We start from the raw sequence: 19,880 nt of genomic DNA, 5'->3' as shown, positions 1-19,880 counted from the left end.
ATCGACCCGAGTTATTCGGCAAAGATATCTGTCTTATTAAAATAGAGTTAGTCTCAAATAAAATAACAACACATAAATAAAGCAAATTAAAATCAACTATCATATTAGTAAACAGGCTAATAAACTTAAAAACTAGGGAATAAATAAGATTGGATATCTTTTGACATGTCATAGAGACCCGAATTTTTCGGCAAAGATATCTATCTTAATAAAATAAAACTTAGTCTGGAAATAAAATAATAGTTCAAAAAATAAAACTATGACAAAATAAACCAAACAACCCTAAAACCCACACATACAGGAACAATAAAATGCAATAACCCTCAATCTTTATTTATCTACCTATTTTACTATTTTAATTTTTTTTAAATGTAAATTTACACTTAAATTTTAATTTGAAAAAAATACATCTACTTGCATGCTCTACTAACCTCAAACAGCACAGAATATATTTCCAAATTCAATATAAAAAAATTAGAACAGAAATTTCAAAATTCCTGCATAGTGGAACCTTAGATAAACCTGGAAACAACGGACTGCGTTCCCGCACTTCTCCTCCCTTGCCACGGACAGACACCAATTATCAGGATGCAATGCGCGCATAAATGTTTCCCAGTAATCACATGAGTGAGTGAGCACAATTTACACTCATCACATCAAGTGAAACAGATTTTATTTCTAAAACATGAGAGTGTGTTGGATCCACTCCCACTCATGTCAGCCCTCCATTCAGGCCGTTAGGGACCTATATGGATCCACGGCCTGAGGCTCAGTTAACAGTGCTCTTTGAGCACATAAATGCCTGGGGGATGAGGCACTGATTCCTTCCCCCAGAAACAATTAACAGACCGGAGTGCGGTCATAAATATGAGGTACATGCACTTAATGTGCGCACACCTCGTTAATCCATTAATAGATAGATAGTTTAAGTTGTCTGAACATGCAACGTGCACTTTGGAGGCATTCATGCACTGTGGTTGAAAATTCTTTGGGGATTTTATTTGTGGACACTGTACACGATCTAAGCTGGCAGCTAACCAAAGTGGTTGTTCCCATGTGCTCGAAGAAAAAAAAATCAGCCTGAATTAGTCTAAAGTACTTTCTTTAGCAGTTGTAAAAATAGGGAAAACGAATTTTGTCAGACTAGACAATATCAGCTTCTGAAAGTGCAACGAATGATTTACAAAATATATATATAGTACAACAAAGTTATCAGCTCTTTTTTTAATACAATTTACCTTTGAAGTCCAGGAAGTGAAAAGGACCAAGCGGAGCTAGCAGGTTTTATTTTTGATTGTTTATAGATGCACATTTAAAGTAAGGTTAAGCTGCATACTATATAATCCAAAGAACGCCAATCAATCATGCACCAAAAATAAATGGAATTAAAAGTTCTTTTGACAACACGTGAGATATACAAGATCTTTTTTATATAAACAAATAGCCAGTGTAGTGGTGCAGAAGTTTTGTACCAGGTAGATGTTTTATTGCAGCACATTCTGTCATGGGCAGCATGACAAGTAACCATTAAGAATGGCGTATATGCTAGGATCTCAATAAATTAGTAGCTTGCGATGATTAACCTCTCTTGTTTCGGGGCATGGGTGAATTTTAATTAGTGATCATTCGGATAACGGTGAGACAGAAGAGGACGATATTAACGTAAGGTCAAATAACGGAAAACGACAAAGTAGAGATAATCCAGAGACAATTTGTGCCATTTGGAAATAGGTGTCATAAAATGGTATTTTTCAGAATAGTTATTAATAAAGGTGTATTAGAGATAATCATTATGACTTCGATGGAAATAATACAATTCTGGCGGTTAGAGAAATCTAATCCTGACAGGCTAGACGAAGTGTGTGTTTCCCAGACGAAATTCAACGTTTTAACTACTTTCCCTTGCAAAATTCTTTAGTCCAAGTTTTTCTGCCAAAAGCGAAGTCTGAGGGACTCCGAGGAAATTAACAAGTAATTTCTCTCATTAAATAAATCGTCCAAGGGACGGGTGTCTGAAACGTTTTGGGATACGGAGAGAGAGATTCGGGACATAAAAAGAGTGAGTCTCGAAAAGGCACAACGTGGAAACACAAGTATATATCTGCGCTACCAGTGGGACGGAGTGTAGACTACACCAAGTTACTGGCTGATGACCCGAAGAGGTTGGAGAGAGAGAGAGAGAGAGAGAGAGAGAGAGGAAATAATGCAACACTGGCCCGTCGCCAATAGTGATTTGGAGAGGACCGGAAGCAATCTGGTTATGCTGACATGCCGGCAATTTGAGTTCGATTATACACTCGATTATATGATGAATTTGTTTTGTGTTTTTATCGGTATAATAGAACAGCTAATTGAATTTGCAGAAGTTTTGCATTTCTGTTTCAAAGAGAAAGAGTATCATTCAAATGTCATGTTCAATTTCATTTTCTTATGCAATTGATTAAATTGTTATATTTTATACAAGGTGGGCTCGTGTTGTTCTATTCTATATCTCTGCTCAACTCTCTTTTATTCCATCCATTATTTTCATATTTTATTGCATTGTTTGCTCGGTCCGGGCAATAACATCCTGGTGGATCATCTCTTAGATAACGATAACCAAGGTACCATAACAGGTTGGGGATCATACCGTATATCACTCCCCTCCTTCATAGTCAGGATAATCAGCGAGGAAAACATCGGAAATTCTGTTTCTTAAAATACGTAAATGTGGAGCGTCACCAAAACGAGTGATATTCGTAATGATGATAAACGATGATGACGATAACAACAACAGCAACAACAACAATACTACTACTACTACTACTACTACTAATAATAATAATAATAATATTCGTCGTCATCGTAATCAGAAACAGTGTGTGTATGTGTTCTAATTGTGTCACAGCAGCGACAGAAACAACAACTAGAGTATGAATGTATATCGGATATATGTATTTATATGTGCGTATGGCATTTATGTATTTGCAAGAAAACAATTGTAATTTGTAAAAATCACACAAGGAAGAGGAACAGAAAATTTCGCAGAATATCCGCCTTCAAATAAATTAAAACTGAAATGTAAACTTCTTTATTATAAAACTACCGGATATTATTCTTCTCTTCCGGCTCTCCAAATCCGGTTACAATTATCTCCAATTTAAAGATTCGAACAATTTGCTCACCAAATATGCAAGCCGTGAAAAATTAGTGATCATTCTGACAACTGAGAATCTAACATGGTTAAATTAGTATTGTCACGTTATAAGTAAGGAACAATAGCCAGATTGTAACATGTATATGCTAGACCCTGAGGCTAATTATTCGCTTCATAAACGATGCGAGTGTGATCCGACATCAGAAAGACGGAGGGGAAGCCAGATGTGTATAACATGGCCATAGGAACTTATTACTGGCGCCTTATTCGGCGGCGTGCGATTCACAGGTAAGTGGCAGGAATTGCCGGCTTGGGCCCAAAAGAACATCAAATGAGGGTCGTAAATCCACCCTTGACAGACTGCCGGGGAGGGGGCAATGTCTGCTAATTATGCAGACCACGGGTGAATCGACATCCACTCGGAATTGAGCAAGGCGTGGTGGCCACCATTGGAATCGCAAGTTTAAATCAGTGTCTTGAAACTAAACGTCAGTAGTCGCTAAACCATCTTGCGGGAATTACATAAGCAAGTTCTAAGCTACTCCGACGTCATTCGAAATTGGCGGGAAACATTGTTATTCTGGGAATTATAAAGGAGCTTCGGAAAGGTCAGTGACTTATTTGCTCGATTGTCGCAATCTATTACGGCATGGTAATTCTACTTTAATTATGTGCAGTATGTATACTTCATTACTAGAATCGTTAGTACGTAGAATTACCATTTGTAGGATTTGGTTCATTTGTAGTGTTTGATCTACATACATATTTTGAGATATGAGCAATGTTTATGTAAAGAATTAATATTGTAATTCGCTATTTGGTTAATTCGTAGTAACCTCGTGCATTTATTCATGTGATATTCTAGATTTGCAAATGAAGAATTTAATTATAACTTTGTATAATGGTTGCAGTGTGCAACATTAGTTAATATGAGTATTTGACTATTTGTGTATACTTTGTAGGAGTATAATGTGTACGGATATATCAGCGCATGGATACGTGGATATCTGAGTACACTTTGTAGAAGTGTAATGTACAGAAATGCGTCTGATTATGTGGTATTGTTCTGTACAATATGATTGAGAATCTATATATACCGATGTGATGAAATCTATTGATATATGCATGATAAGCAGTTGATACCGTGTATACCATACCAGAAAGTATGGGTATTTCGATGTGCACGAATGCATGACCAAAGAAGGTAATGGTTTATCTGATGATAGATTGTTGTTTAGTGTGAGGCTAGATAGCTAGAGGGAAATACTAATGTCTGTGTGTGTTCGGACAGGAAGCTTTTAGGGACCGGAGGAACTGTAGGAAACAGAGAAGGGAAATACCCTGGTACAGTTGGTGCCGAGTCTCTGGAATACAAGAAAAGGAGAGAACGGAAGTGGAGGAAGTGAAGGGTGAAGGACGTGGCTGTTGGACTGAAGGTGTACTGGGTACCAGTCAAGAAATACTACAGATCATGAGATGAGTAGAAACACAGGACAGGAGGGAAATATATCACACTAAGTCAGATGATGAAATAGGCCGTCACTTGGTCGAGTGAAAGACGAGTGATAGGGTTTTGAATATTGAATTTCATTTGAGGAAGGATTATCTGTAATTGAATGGCATTAAATTTGTTGTTTATTTGAATTTCACCTTTTGCGTATTCAGTAATTTAACTGTCGGCATCGCTGACTGGGGGCTCGGAGCTTTGCATCTCTATCACTACTTCAATTTCTAACAAAAACGAGCCAGGGTGGGTCTTCTGTAATAATTAAAGAGAATACTGGGAATACCCCACCCCAACCTAAGGTAGTCAACGAGAGCCTCTTTACACTTATTATTATTATTATTATTATTGTCTTTGTTTTTGTTGTTGTTGTTGTTTTTTTTTTGTTTTTTTTTTTTTGTTTTTTTCCTTTTCAAACAAACAGCAGACCCTCTCCCATAGGAAAATTGTCAGTTCCTAATTGTATCACGCCTCTAGCAAAGATGCATCTTTCTTGTCCGCTGTTAAGAATGATTTCTCATCCAACGCACAAAAATGTGCCAATATGAATAACTTAGCCAAGCAAAACGACGAACTTTGGAAAAAGTTTAAAAATGGATGATATCGTCCTTAAATTGATCAGTAAGTTGTTGGCGCTGTTATAACCAACAAACGTGGCTACATCGCTAAAGACAACCTTCAGATGGAAGAGGCTATAGAAAATTGTACGAATATCCAAAAGAAAAACATGTAGCGACGCAATACACATAGTATGCCAAGGGCCCAGTTTCATAAGGTAAGTCGAGACTTTAAACATTTGATAGGTCAATTCGATGTCAAACCTAAATTTCAACTAATCATATCACTGGAATCAGGCCGATATTAAGTCCAAACTGAAGTTCTATTGATGATCTTCGAGGAAGACCATGGCTTACATGATTTTTCCTGACCAAAAACTATTGGTCTCATGAATTATCAAAGCAACCAAAGATTTGTTAGAAAAGAAACAAACATTCGAGCAATCAGTTATGATGTTCCATAATATATTATTAACGACTGAATGTGACTTCTTGACATAAAATTTGTTCACAGTTCATTTATTCTTTTTCATCTTTTTCACCGTTCATTTTGCGTTTTCATTATAATGTAGCCCGATGGAACAGTTCGACTTTCAGGGACACGCATAAGTTTACAAAATATGTGAAAATGGCATTTTGCATGAAAATTATAGAAAATATCTTTTACATACAGAACACAATGGATGATCGGTTTTGATTAACGAAACCATCATGGATCTTCAAATTTCAACCAATTCCCAACAAACCCCTACCAGCTAAGTTCATTAACCTTGTAACCAGGTAGAACCACCATCTCTTGCAACAAAACCCACTCAGAAAATTAATATATCAGAATTTATCGATTAGCAAACTCATTCATTCTCTTGTCCATCCATCCATCACTTTGTCCATCCGTCCATTCTCTTGTTCAACAAATCTTTTTTTATTAAAAGGGGTGACTAATGGTAGAGGGTGACAGAAGTGTCAAATGATCCCCTATGGCGTCAATCGAAACTGAACTGTTTGGATGTGGTGGACAACGATCCTTTGAATCTGCGCGACAATTTGTTTTGGAGGACGGACCAATGCTACATGCTTGTTGTACAAAACCCTATGAATCTCACGGACAACATATCAGATGTGTCGATTAATATTCGTTTTATACTTGTGTATTAAATAAGTTCAGTTTCTCAACTCTAATCATGAAATTTTGACAGAACACGTCGACGTCGAACATCTCTTCCAGTATCAAGGTTTGAATAAATGTAAAGCTCTTCCACAAACGACCTTGTACGATTCTTTGTTTTCTCATCATTGCCATGGAAAACTGACGTTTACTTTATGTTGCTCATGTGCTAAAAACGTGTACTCAACATCAACCCTGTCGCCACGATGATCAAGACCGCCTAACAGTTGGAGAACGAACCAATGAGGCACGCTTGTTGCACGATGTTGAAGATTCATAGGAGAGCAAATGAAATAAATCGATGTGCGTTCTTTGCTCCACTGGGTGTGCAAATATCAGCGATTGCATATTGGCCATTGTGTCATGCTGACATGAGGGGCTTGTACAATCCTGTCTTACCCCATCATTACCTAGGAAAACTGAATTTTTCCTTTGTGCCGTACAGGTGATGAAACATGTAACCAAGACCTACCTTGCTGCCACGATGAACGTGACTGGAGCGTGCTTTATTGTCGATTATTTAATGCTCTATATGACACACGCCTTAACCTTCGGTCAGGATGAAAACATTCGTGTCTAAACGGTCGACCCCAAATACAGCTGTATCTTGTCTGATCAACAAATCGGCAGTCTATGTAAAACGAGCGCGACCCGATCTCGACACCGAGCCGTACGGGTACTGTCCTTCAGTATATAAACAAATTTCCCAAAGATCATTTTCAGCAAAGATGTTCACAGAGAAAGATGAATTCCACACCGAAACAGTGAATCCACTTACTCAAACTTAACTGAAGACGATAGTGATGACGATCCTTGCTACATAAGGAGTGTTGTGTTCTGCTACGAGAGATATGAAAACATAGATTATGGCACAGCTTCACTACCCAAAAGTTAAACGAAGTTGAGTGCTGTTATGTGCCCTTCAACAACACTGATGCCTTGTCTTTCAACAAGAGTGATATGGCACGATCTCGCACCACTGTCAAAAGGGATGCCGATCATGCGCACATCTATGGACGTCATTCATGCACTTTCAAACTACTCTGGATACCAGAAGATCATCGGGAATCAAGTATCAAAGAAGTATAACCAATTCACATGGCTTTGCCTGGATATCCACTGCAGACTTCAAAGGGAAACGGCGCACATAACTAGAAGGACCCACTCTCAAACCTTAGCGACAACGGGATTTGTCTAGTTGGGATTCGTAGATCAAATACATGCTTTCAACTGAGATGTGAAACTCCACGAATGTCAGTATGAAGATACAGCTTACCTTCAACATAGCAGATGTTCTCCGTGCAGTCGCTACTTTCCCTTGGTCGGCCCAGATTATTTTCATCATGGGCACTTTAGAAGGGGCGATTAGTAATTAGTTTCTGAGTTGCGATAACGCATTGACAGAGACCTTGTACAGATTGAATTGAAATGCAAAGAAAAAGACTGATATCGAAGAAGGCACTATCACAGTCGTAAGGATAGTTTGTTTTGTGACAAACACGTGAAAAGACTCTTCTGCGAAAACGTTTTTCAGCCCCCCCCCCACACCCATGCCATTTCTGTTATCAGCGTTACATTGAAACCCGTTAGAGGAGGTCAGTGGTACTGTTCAAGACTTAATGGATTACCATCTATATTTTAAAAGAACTGATTCCACATGACGACATGATTCCTTTAGGGTTTAGAGGACGTGTGTGTGTGTGTGTGTGTGTGTGTGTAATATACACGAGTCTTAACATTCATCAAGAACACTAATGTGTTACTCAGATTACATAATATTGCCCATGTACATGTTTAACTGTAGTATTCTACAAGCTGGTAATGTTGGACAAAAATGTTCCCTTTTCTCAAAGCTAAACGTTTTATTATACAACTTTACGAAATATTGTTCACTTTTTTGTTGTGCAAAACGTTGCATTTTTAACTTGTAATTTTTCTGCTGGAAATACAGCATGACCAATACATTTGCCATTTTGGAATCATAATAAAGAGATATATATGAACTTGTTATCAGACTTCAATGCCACGACTTCTGTCGTCATTGTTGAACTAAATTTACCGGGATGATGTATATGGCACGATTCGAGACTTAGTTGATTACAAGACTCGATTCCATTGCTTTGAAATTAAGACGACGTGTGGTGTATGTCTGTGTCTTCGATTTCATTTCCAAACATATTCTTTGTGGGAAATGTAACACCAGTGCATGCATCGACACGGCGACAAAATCTTTGTCTCTGCATGAGAAACTCATTGTGTTGAGGTGGAGCGATTGGTGATGACTATGATCTCTCTGGACCCCTGTGAGAATCAGAAATTCGTCGCAGTTTATCTGCTCTTCATGGTTACCAAGAAGTGAGTGTTGCTAATAGGATACATGAACAGATTTATACTAAATGTACATGACTGGAAATGTTGTGGATTTGACACTTGGACAGAAAAAGTGACTAACTATGCGAATGATTCGTGTGATTGATCTTAAGAAAGAAACAAGACACGAACTTTGTTTGAAATATGAATATTTTTCTGTACATGAACAATTATTATTTATAATGTGTAAAATATTCTTGTATTTGTGGTGATCGTTTAAGAATGTTCAGAACTACTCTAAAATTATTTATTCATCATTCATTCTCATAAAGTGATTGACAAAACGTCAGATTGTCAACGTTGGGATGCACTGTATCATCTCCATCACTTTAACGTGTTCATTCCTGCACCAAGAGGTTCAGGTAAAACCGAATTTGTGAAATGTGTAATCGAGCACATCTTTATTTGGTTTTCCTCCACACGCATGGTGTGTTGTTACAGAGAGTGGCAATCGGCTTACACATTAACAAAAGAAATAAAAGTTTGTAGAAGGAATTCATTACGGAGACAACAGAATCGTAACTCATTCTAGTAAGACGTATTTCATCTTGGATGACATGTTAGGAGAAGAAGATAAAGAAATTAAACTTCGGTTTACACGAAGAAGAAAAAATATCATCGTAATGCCAGTATTAACAATAATAACGTCAATACGTGCTGTGTTATACATGACCGTGTCATTTGTAGTACACGGATGCGGATATGATATTTTCAGCCGTATATGCACCGTATTGTAGGTGTTGTTGATCCGTGGTACTAATTTGGGTTGTGTTATGCCCAGTGTGCTGCTGTCGGGTGTGACGTTGGCCCGGAAGAAGATCAAAGTCATCACGTGGTGATGAACCAAGGCTTCTGGACCAACAGGTCTGCAGAAAACAAGAGATTTTACGGATCTTTAGGGAGACCAGGAGGGGCAGACAGTTCGTGGAGGCTACTCAACCATTCGAAAAAGAGTTGGGTCCGAGAAGACCTTTCGGATTTGTGTTCGACTCAGCAAGATATATGCCCCAATGTTTCATACCGTATTTCACTATCTGAGTGAAAACTCATGATATTTCACTATCTGAGTGTAAAGTCGTCATATTTTATTGTTTGTGTGGAATCATTTTGAATCATTAATCTTTGTATCTTTTTACTATTTAAGTTTTTCTTGCATATCAGTACCCATTTCTTTTCAATCGCAATACATTATCTGGTTCGTGCATATTTTGTTAAATATCCAATATTTGGATTTTCTTGGCGCACGAAACAAAGAGTCTTTTTCATTGAATCATCCATAAATAAACATCGTATTTTCGTCACCATCAAAAGTGTTTTGTTATAATCCGACCCCATCCCAGTTATCTTATTACAGGAATGAAGTAACACAGGCTACAATGATCAGTGCAGCGCAGTTCTGTTTCTAGCTTGGCAACACCCTCGTTTACTTAGTACATCTTATATTTACATTCTGCGTCTAATTTTGGACATGAAGGTATTTCTTTTGAATCGTTTGTTTGTAGTCGTTGTCTTTTTTTTAAGTTTTGATTATATATGGAGATTAGCTTCTGTATTCATTAGAAGTATCCTCTTATTGTTACACACGTGACCCTTTGTGTAAGCGCTTCCTTATTCGTATGATAGTGTGTTTAGTAGCTTCCTTATTAGTGTGATAGTGTGTTTAGTATATCTTTATGCATGTATTTTTTTGCTTTGTTCCCTGAAGAAGACCTTCTTTAGGCCCAAACGAAGGTGTATGTATGTATGTATGTATGCATGGTATGTATGGTATGTATGTATGTATGTATGTATGCATGCATGATGTATGTATGTATGTATGTATGTATGTATGTATGTATGTGTGTGATTTTGATTTTTAACGTAGCTTTAACAATTTTCCAGTCATATTGCTAAGATGTCTGCAGTGTGACAGTTTATACAGTCTAGCACTGGGGCATCATGCCGCAGACATGTAGCATGATGTCCCACCCAGTCACATTATCCTGACACCAGGTCGACCAGTCCTTACACTAAACTCTTACTGCTGAGCGCCAAGCGAGGCAGCTGTTAGTACCATTTTTATAAGTCTTTGGTATGACTCGGCCGGGGATCGAACCCACGACCTTCCACTTACGAGGAGGACGCTCTAACCACTAGGCCACCGAAGCTGTATGTATGTATGTATGTATGTAACCGCTCCGGTGGCCTAGTGGTTAGAGCGTCCGCAAAACCACATATCTATTTTCCAATCGTTCGTTGAAAAATGACGTTCAAAACCAGTCAGTAAATACTCCAATGAGAATCCAAGACCGCATTGATGACGAAATAAAACAACAGTATTTTCCATATATAATATAATCCGATCCTTGCCATTTCACATTAGTGATACAGCATTTCTTCAAATAAAGTCTATGATATCGTCTTCCAGAGAAAATAAAAATAATATCGGTTCCTGGGCGATGAGTCTTGTCTGTATTGATGACTTAAGCTCGAAAGTCTTTGGGTTTTTAATAAGGACGTTCTTTTGAACACACCACTGGGTTCCAAGAAGCAGTTATTAAACTGTGGGTTAGAAGGTAATGAAGTTTCCCGGATATTCATTTTCACAGGTAACGACAAGTGATGAGTTACCGCTTAACTGTTTCTTTAAAAAGACCAGTCTCGCAAGATAAATTCGATGCATTTTGTTTCCATGGAAGTCAGTGGTGGTAGGAAATGGTCACTTAAGTCCGTTCATCACTCTTTTCGAAATCGTCTACTCTGGAAAAAGTGTCCATGCTTTATTTTCTCCGTTTTTCGGATGGATCAGTATGAGTGGAGTATCCATATGAGAAAAACTGGTTCATATTTGTCCATACAAATGCAATAACCTTTGTATTGTATACTCTTTTTCTTACTCTACCTAAGGCTTAATTACAAAAATACGCCATAAGAAACAAGGTAATTGATTTTATGCTGATTTCCAAAAGAAATGCACAACCGTAGATTCATCAATACACAGTATCAATATTAATGCGCACATCGTACCGCCCAGCAACCTTTGAACTTAGTCGCGCGCTCGTCACCAGTTTCAAAAATAATTATCGTTTTGGTCTACTTAAAATTGAAATTTAGAGTCACATTGTGAATGAATGCGCATTGCAACAGCTCTTCTGTTTTGTCGATTCTACTCAATTTCGCTGATTATGGACTGAATTTATTATCAGTGTAAATTCCACACAAGATACACGTGTCCTTAATTTAGCAGGGATGGACGAATCTTGACACAGCCGCATGTGTGATTTTGTTCTGTCATTGAATGTTCGGAATCGTAATGTTGGGGAAAAAATAACTCTTTCAATTGTAATTATGAAAAAGACGCCGTGGAATATCGCGTCCATTTCATTCTGAGTGCAGTAAACGGAATGTTATTGCAGTTGGAAATGTATTCGAAATTACATTAGAACTTCGAAATGTGGAATCAAGCTTTAGAACCCATAACATAGTTCGTGTAATTTGAATTTGCAGAACTAAGAAAGTACATATTTAGGAAATTCAAGACGCAAAAATGTAAGTATGTTTTTGCCATTTTTATTACCAGCTAAAGAAGACATGTTTATGCTTGGTCACTTGTATGCTGTTTGAATGGACACCAGGTTTGTTATGACATGTATGGTGTCTATCGCTAGCCTAAATCCGAAACATTGCATCAACAACTTTAACGGGGAAAATTGCAATGCAGCTGGTGTGTGAGAGTCCATTCATTCAGCGGAAATAAGAATTCTTTGTCGTCTTGGCATATTGACTCTGAGGCCCGTACTTTTCTCCAGTTTTTCCACGATGGTAAAACGGTACGTCTCTGATAGATATGCGATAGGCCTTGCGCACAGTATGCTTTTCTGTGCTATATTTATATGCCCCCAGAGAACACTGTTCTCAGCCGTTCCGTTAATGAAAAGTTACGAACATTTCTCCTAAATAACTGTTTTAATTATCAGAATTGTATTTTCCATACCGAGTCCTTCACGTTTGTTTAGAACATTGCGAATATCTAAATATGTACTTTTTTAGTTCATTAGTTTACTTTTTGAAAGTTTCATTTGTGACTAAGTAAACTCATTCACATTACTCCCTTTATCATCTCTATTTTCACATAGAAGAAACAGCTGCTTTAGCTCTTCCACAAACAAATCTAATGAACTAAAATCTACAGCGACTACCACCTGAGTGTAAATGGTTTGTTTACAAAGTAGTTCCTAATACACTATACTATCTTAGGCATACGTTTCGTACACGTACGTGCAATATCAAGGTGCTCAGTATCGTAAAATACTGTACGATTCTGACAATGTAAAGTTAACGGAGAAAAATAGAGGATACAATAATATCAAGTTCTGTATACAAAGTTGCGTCCACTATTTACACGAGCGCATGTTTTAACAAACGTTTCTCACGGGGTAAGCCTGATTTTATTGGGTGGAAATGTCCTGGTTTCTGCTTTCGTCTGGAGTGAAATCAAATCCCCACAAATCATATCCTCTCACATAAACGTCGACTGAAATGCCTTTGGTTCTTTTAGTTCCTAATGGTCCGGTGGATTCAAACATATCTAAATAAGAATTCAAGTAATTCTTCAGGAAAAAGTTAGGTTCAAAAGGTCTGGTACACAACGTCTGGCTGTCTCGGGTGACTTCTGCCTTGAATACGCTGAAGCGTTGGAACTGGGAACGGATTTTGATCAACAGTTTTTTTGAAGGCAGCATTGCTAACGATGCCAATAAAAACAACTACATCTAGACCGTTGACCATGGAAAACACTAACTTCGGTCTTTGATCGGAGTCCAAATGGAATGGTAAAGCTTTTGACATCCATTTGTCGCAGAGGATAAGAGATAAGAACCTTTTGTTCTGGTCAGAGTTTGATTGATGTCGTTTTCCACTTGATGCAAGACTTTTACGCTACGCACATAGAGTCTGGCTTCTTCGAAGCTTTGTACTCTTTAGCATACGCCATCAAATGGAACACGTTGCATCTTCGATTCAGTCTCATAAGTACATTTACACCAATCAGCAAATATTTGTATTTCAATCAAATGGTCCAACGTAAACGATCCGTCGGTTGCTTTTCTTCATAAGGTCGTTAAATCCAACAGTGTGAGGATCGTCAGCTTCCATTAATTCTCTACCATTGAAGGCATGCATGATGTCGAGTTTTCACGACACTGATGCATCTAGATGTATTTTCTTGGTTTCTTTTCCGTCCGTCGAGAGATTCTCAAAATAAACTTAGGAATGGTAATTGTCGATGCTGCTGTGACCACTTTGTTTCTGGAGTACAAATCCACTTCACTGAATAACGGATGCAAATCGTTGACAGAAACCACTCTAACATTGACGCGTGGTTTGGTGTTGTCGTTACGAGAACTCTGTGTGTGTGTGTGTGTGTGTGTGTGATTAGGATTTTTAACATAGCTTTAACAATTTTTCAGTCATATAGCTACGATGTCTGCAGTGTGGCAGTTTATAGTGATGTCTAGCACTGGGGCATCATGCCGCAGACATGTAGCATGATGTCCACCCAGTCACATTATCCTGACACCAGACCGACCAGTCCTAACACTAACCTCTTAATGCTGAGCGCCTAGCGAGGCAGGTGTAAATACCATTTTTGTAAGTCTTTGGTATGACTTGACCGGGGTTCGAACCCACGACTTCCCGCTTCCGAGGTGGACGCTCTAACCACTAGGCCACTGGAGCGGTCGAGAACTTTGAATATCAGGGATAAATACCGGCTATGCAGATATATACAATTATCAGTGTATCCTTTCATTTCAAACACTATACGAGATGAGGTGGTCAAGGTTGACCCGTGATAAAATTCTACCCAATCGGGTTCTAGCTTTGTCATCTTAACATGGCAAACAGATGGAGTGCTGTCCTAGAATATTCGCAAGAATCTCTGTGCATCATTATTTAAGTAATCAAAAACCTCAGAATGGCCGTTCTTCTTCTTTATTTTTTTTTTCTTTTTTTCTTGCCGTGTATGTGAGATCTAAAGGGTGATCTGTGTCTCTTTCTGTTGTGTCTTTGCTTTGGCGTAGAAGGTGAATTAATGCCTTAGCAAAGAATGTGATATGAATTAATACGGTATCTGAGCGACCAAAGGAGTTTTCTTTTCCTATCTGAATCAACACATCTTTCCTTTCATTAACGCTTGTTTCGTACGTTGTTGTTCGATGAGCACGGTTTGGTGAAATTCCTTTCCTTGCGTCAAGGCCGCATTATTTAAAAGCATACAATCCTCTTTTACCATTTTATAGATGGCTACCAAAGCACGAAAGCCGATTTTAACATATATTCCAAAACATGTCCTCGTTGTCGAGCTACTATTCCTCGCTACACGTTATAAATCATATATTACTCACTGAAGAATCGTTTTCAGCAATTTATTTTCATAATGACATTTCAGTTAGAGATTATAATATTTTGTCCAAGATATGCTTTTATACTAATGTTGACACTGTCAAAATACAATTTTCTGACAGGAATGAAATGAGGATGCCGAAATTATCGATGAATGTGATGTATGTTTTCTCATTTGTAAGAAGCAATGGCATTGAAATTAATGCGTTTTAGCAACGGATCGAATGTTTCCTTCTCTGATGTATTCGACGACCTCATAGTTCACAGACATCAATTTAAGTCTTTCGTTCAGTTCGATAGGCTACCGAAATACAGGAAGAATCTATTGGTGTCTTTGCTAAGGGACAGAGAGCTGTGGTTCCACCCAGAATAGGAAACAAAATAGGCGGAAAAAAAGATGGACAGCGTTGTGCTGTCGGAAAAATCTAATCTGAGATGAAGAGAAGGTGAGAAATTATTAATCAGAACACTTATTTTTTTTTCCCCGTGCTTTCTCAAACGTATGGTTGAAAAGAATTTAAATCGTTTGGACGAGATGTTTAGAAATAAAAGGATTTCTAAGTTAGGTATTTGCTGGCGTTGTTTTGTTTGTTTATTTATTTCATTTTCTTGTTGTTCCTGTTGTGTTTTGTAAAAGACAGGACCATTTTTTCCAAGTTATCTTGGTCTCTTTTGTTGTGTATTTCTACGAGGAATATCTATGGTCCTTGTCATTCCATTTCTCGGTAAGCATCGTTGTTAAATTGTATTGATTTATGACTTCTTGCCGTAAAATAAAAATTTGGTGCGATACAACACATTCAAAGAAATATTACTAGATAATGTTAATTAAAACTGATTATTCATAATTCGATGGACTTTGTCACTGACAAGTCAACAGAGAAAGATTTTCCGATGCCGCCAGAGGATTTCTTTCACTGGAAGAGTTATGAGTGACTTTGCTGTGGCCACCGTAACGAGAGTTTGAAAAGAATATAATCTGTACAATTGCTCACTAATATAGTAAGCAACTGTTTATGTTCTTTCTGCAAAATCGGATTTTCAATAGCTGTTCCATATGCACAATTCGTGTTCTCTTCCACTGGCAATGGTATTAACAAAACACTTTTTAATCCAACCAAACCTCTTGATGCAGCTGTCAACTTGGTTGTTTTAGCTGGTGAGCTTGTGAACGTCTCCGAAGTTTTCTTTCTCTTTCTCTTCCATTCCTGTGGCTGTGTCTGTTGTCGGTTTTCGAGCTTTTTATATCCTTTTTGCTTTTCCTGATAGTCTTGAAATATCAAAGGGAAGGATCAAAGGCTTTCTAATTAAACGACTGAAGACCTTTGAATGAGTGTCCGTACCGTCGCAAAGTTGCCGTTTCTGACAAATATATTCAATTCGTCAACGATTTTTACACTATTTACTATTGTTGCAATTGTGAAGTCTCTGTGAGATTGGGATTAGGAGGTTGGTGGATTATCATCTTTTTGTACCGACGGTGTTTGTCAATCCAGTTCATCATTTGTAAAGTACTGAAGCTAAATTCACACTTCCATAAATTCCAGATGTACAGGTGAGATGTCTTTGCAGAAATGCATGTTCTGTTCATGTTCGCCATAATACCAATAGCCCGAACAACTGATGCAAACAAGGGAACAAAGACTTTTACCTAGCATGATTAAATGTCGTCCTCGTTGAAAGAGAATTTTTCTTCTTTTGGTTTACTGGAATTTTCTTTTGCACCATTTGTCGTCACACTCACTGTTTCTGTATCTTATTTAAAAGGGCCGTCTTTTTCAAGACGTTCAAACAACATTCACAGACCGTATCGAGTATTTCTTTATGTGTTTTGGAATGATTTGTTTTCAATTCGAAGCAATCGCTTTGGTACCTACTGACAAGACATTCCCATGTTTACCTCAGCGTGATGGGAGGGCATGTTTTCCGTATCTAGAAGACATCAACGGGCGTCGACAACGGTGTGAACTTTGAGAGAAAGACATTTTGGTACAAAGGAAGTACTGACGTGAATCTTGTCGAACATTTCATCTTTCATACTGGAATTCGTCTTCGTTTACTTCGTGACGTCTTACAACGTGACCACGAAGTGCTCTCAGTGGACTAAATCGTGCATATCTTGCTTGAACAAAACCAGTAAACTTTGCAAAATGGCTGTTATGCTTTGCGCTCTTCCGCTATAAAGATGAAACCTTTTAGTTGCAGCAACTAAAGCAGGAGAAGACGTTGACAGAGAAGACATTGGAGTAGAAGAGTAGATGGGTTTCCATTTTTTCATCAGATAGTGAAACTCATGTCATAAATTAGGTTGAGCTGGCATCATCAATCACGGAGGAGGAAAAGATGAACAGAAGACGGTCACAGACTTAGGAGTAACAAAGTAATTCACTTTTCAAAACTAAATTCACGTTTTCTTTCTTGTATCAGTCACACATGTCTTTGGAATAGTCAGCAGTCTCCTGTTTCCACGTTTCGAATGCAAGACGTTTTCAGTCATATACGTCCTTCCGGTCATAAATCGGTTGATGTATCCAACTCGCCACACACACTAACTTATTGTTAAATATGAAGAGCAGATAAAGTTTATAAATTTCTTTTTACCACATGGGTAGAGAGTGATATTCATCGATAATCGCAGCATCTTTAATAAGATGACTTATTTAAGAATATATACAGTTTTTCCCGTCGTGTCTTCCAATGAATTTGTGATAAATTTGCGATAGAGTATCTACCGCTAAAATAAATCCGATAAATGCAGTCACTAACAGACACGACAAATAGTCCTAAATTCTAAGGAATCGTATCGTCTTGTGGAACCAGTTCTTCTGAAAGCCGTTAGTAATCCACTGAGTATTGAACAGCCTTACTAATGTCCTCCCATGGACTCTGATGCAAGTCTAATGACAGAAGTCGTGGCAGTGATGACAGCTTGAGACAGAGAAAAACGAAGACGTGTGGCGTATTTTAACCATCCTTGCTTAATCCCCTACAGCCCCTTTTACAGCCACCCGGTTCTCTCAGAAACCGAACTACTATGCAATCATTGCCAATACGTGTTTTCATGTCTTTGTCATTCACAACTAAAACTTCAGTCCCATGGACGCTCGTGTGCATATTTAATAAAAATTCCTACTCTCTTGTGTGTGATAGTATATAAGCATGTTTGTATGTATATTGAGAGCACATGTGCCCTTTTCATGGTAGTTTGTGCGTATATATTTAAGCACTTCATAATGTTTCTGGGGTGATATTATATTATGGTTTTTTATTGTTAGCACTCCTGTCATTTTCGCTGATTAATAAGTGTGTGGGTGGTAAGTCAAATAGTGTCTCGATAAGTATATGTGAGTGCCGGTCAGTCAATTAGTTTTAACATTACATTTCCCGTTTGTTTCTCTACAGTTGTCAACATCACATTTCCATTTGTCCCTAAACCTTTTATCTGTACATTTCCACTTCTCTCTAATATATACTATACGGGATTCAATCAACTTCCACGACTCCCGAGACATTTTCAAATTCTGCTCAAGCAAGCTCAAGTTTGGAAGTGAACTTACACAGGCAAGTCCCCAAATGTATTTGGCTACTGATAGTGTTCTGTTTGTAATGCCACAATACACATTTCCATATTTTGGTCAATGTCAAGGTCATTTTCATTCTCTCGCACAGACGTGATAATGTGAATATTTACCAATTAAAGCCAGTTTTGACAAATAAGGAATAAATGTTGATATTGCAACTTATCAGTTACATTTTAATTGTAATATATTTTGCGTATGTGGGATTTGCCGACATTCAGGTCCCTAACCTAGTCTCGGGCAGCTTGTTAGCTGTCCGCGTCTAAAGATCGTTTTGATACATGTCGCTGTCTTTAGTGACTAAGGCGTTAATTGGTAATAATATAACTTATGAGATTTAAATAACAGGTGTGTCTGGAAATAAAAGGCATTCGTCACTAACAATTAATCACCATGACTGATCGATGAACATAAAATTTAACACCCACACCTTGTGTTTATGATCTGTTGTGGTAATTAATAGGAGATCGATACCTAAATAATGCTTGGCAAAAACAACTAAATGGAGAAAAAAAGTGTTTTCAATTTAAACGTCTGTTTGCCAAATATTTTGATGCATGTCAATTATTTCAAGGTGACTAGATGTTACTTGATAAAATTAGTATTCGCAAATTTTTCAGTTGCGAGCATACATTAATCCTTACCAAGCGTCACTGTTTCATTATTCTAGACGTAGTTGATGAGATGCGTCTGTTATCTTATTTAAGCAAGAAAAAGGAAGCTCGACGAAGTTTCTAGGTCTAATGAATCTGTTTTACAGAATAAATAGCAGTATGATGCTGCTAAACGGGCAAAAAGTTTCAATCATCGTGGATTCAGGAATATCTATGGCTAGAACATAACTCGGCAAATGATATGATGTTCTGCAGCCACTGCTAAAATGTCCCAAAATAACAAATCCGTTTTCCATAGGGTCTGACAATTATAGGACAATTATAGGAAAGACCCGGTAGGTTCCATGAGTTAAGCAAAGATCATTTGGATTATGTAGCTGATTTTGGGAAGCCGCATACTCCAGTTAAAAGTTGACGGCTGCATCCAAACCACAGCTGGCAGCAACTCCACTTGGAGAAGCACTATCGAAGCTTCGAGAAAGTGAACCGTTGCGTTTAAAGTTTCTCTTTACCACTGCTTACACCATTGCAAATTAAATCAGCATGATCATTCGAACTTTAATTGGAAAGATAAA

The 19,880-nt window shown here is 37.8% G+C and overlaps 1 protein-coding gene across 1 annotated transcript in view; it reads right to left on the bottom strand.

Moving 5' to 3' along the window:
- The window catches only part of LOC149799529 (serine/threonine-protein kinase PAK 3-like), an 83,030-nt gene that overhangs the window by 62,014 nt on the left and 1,136 nt on the right, over positions 1–19,880 (bottom strand). The gene's annotated exons all lie outside the window — the stretch shown is intronic.

Source organism: Sinohyriopsis cumingii, chromosome 5 (genome assembly GCF_028554795.1).
Source record: "Sinohyriopsis cumingii isolate HCF-2022 chromosome 5, ASM2855479v2, whole genome shotgun sequence".
NCBI lineage: Eukaryota > Metazoa > Mollusca > Bivalvia > Unionida > Unionidae > Sinohyriopsis > Sinohyriopsis cumingii.
Note: the sequence above shows the minus strand (reverse complement) of the source record. Positions and strands in the feature narration are given on the sequence as shown.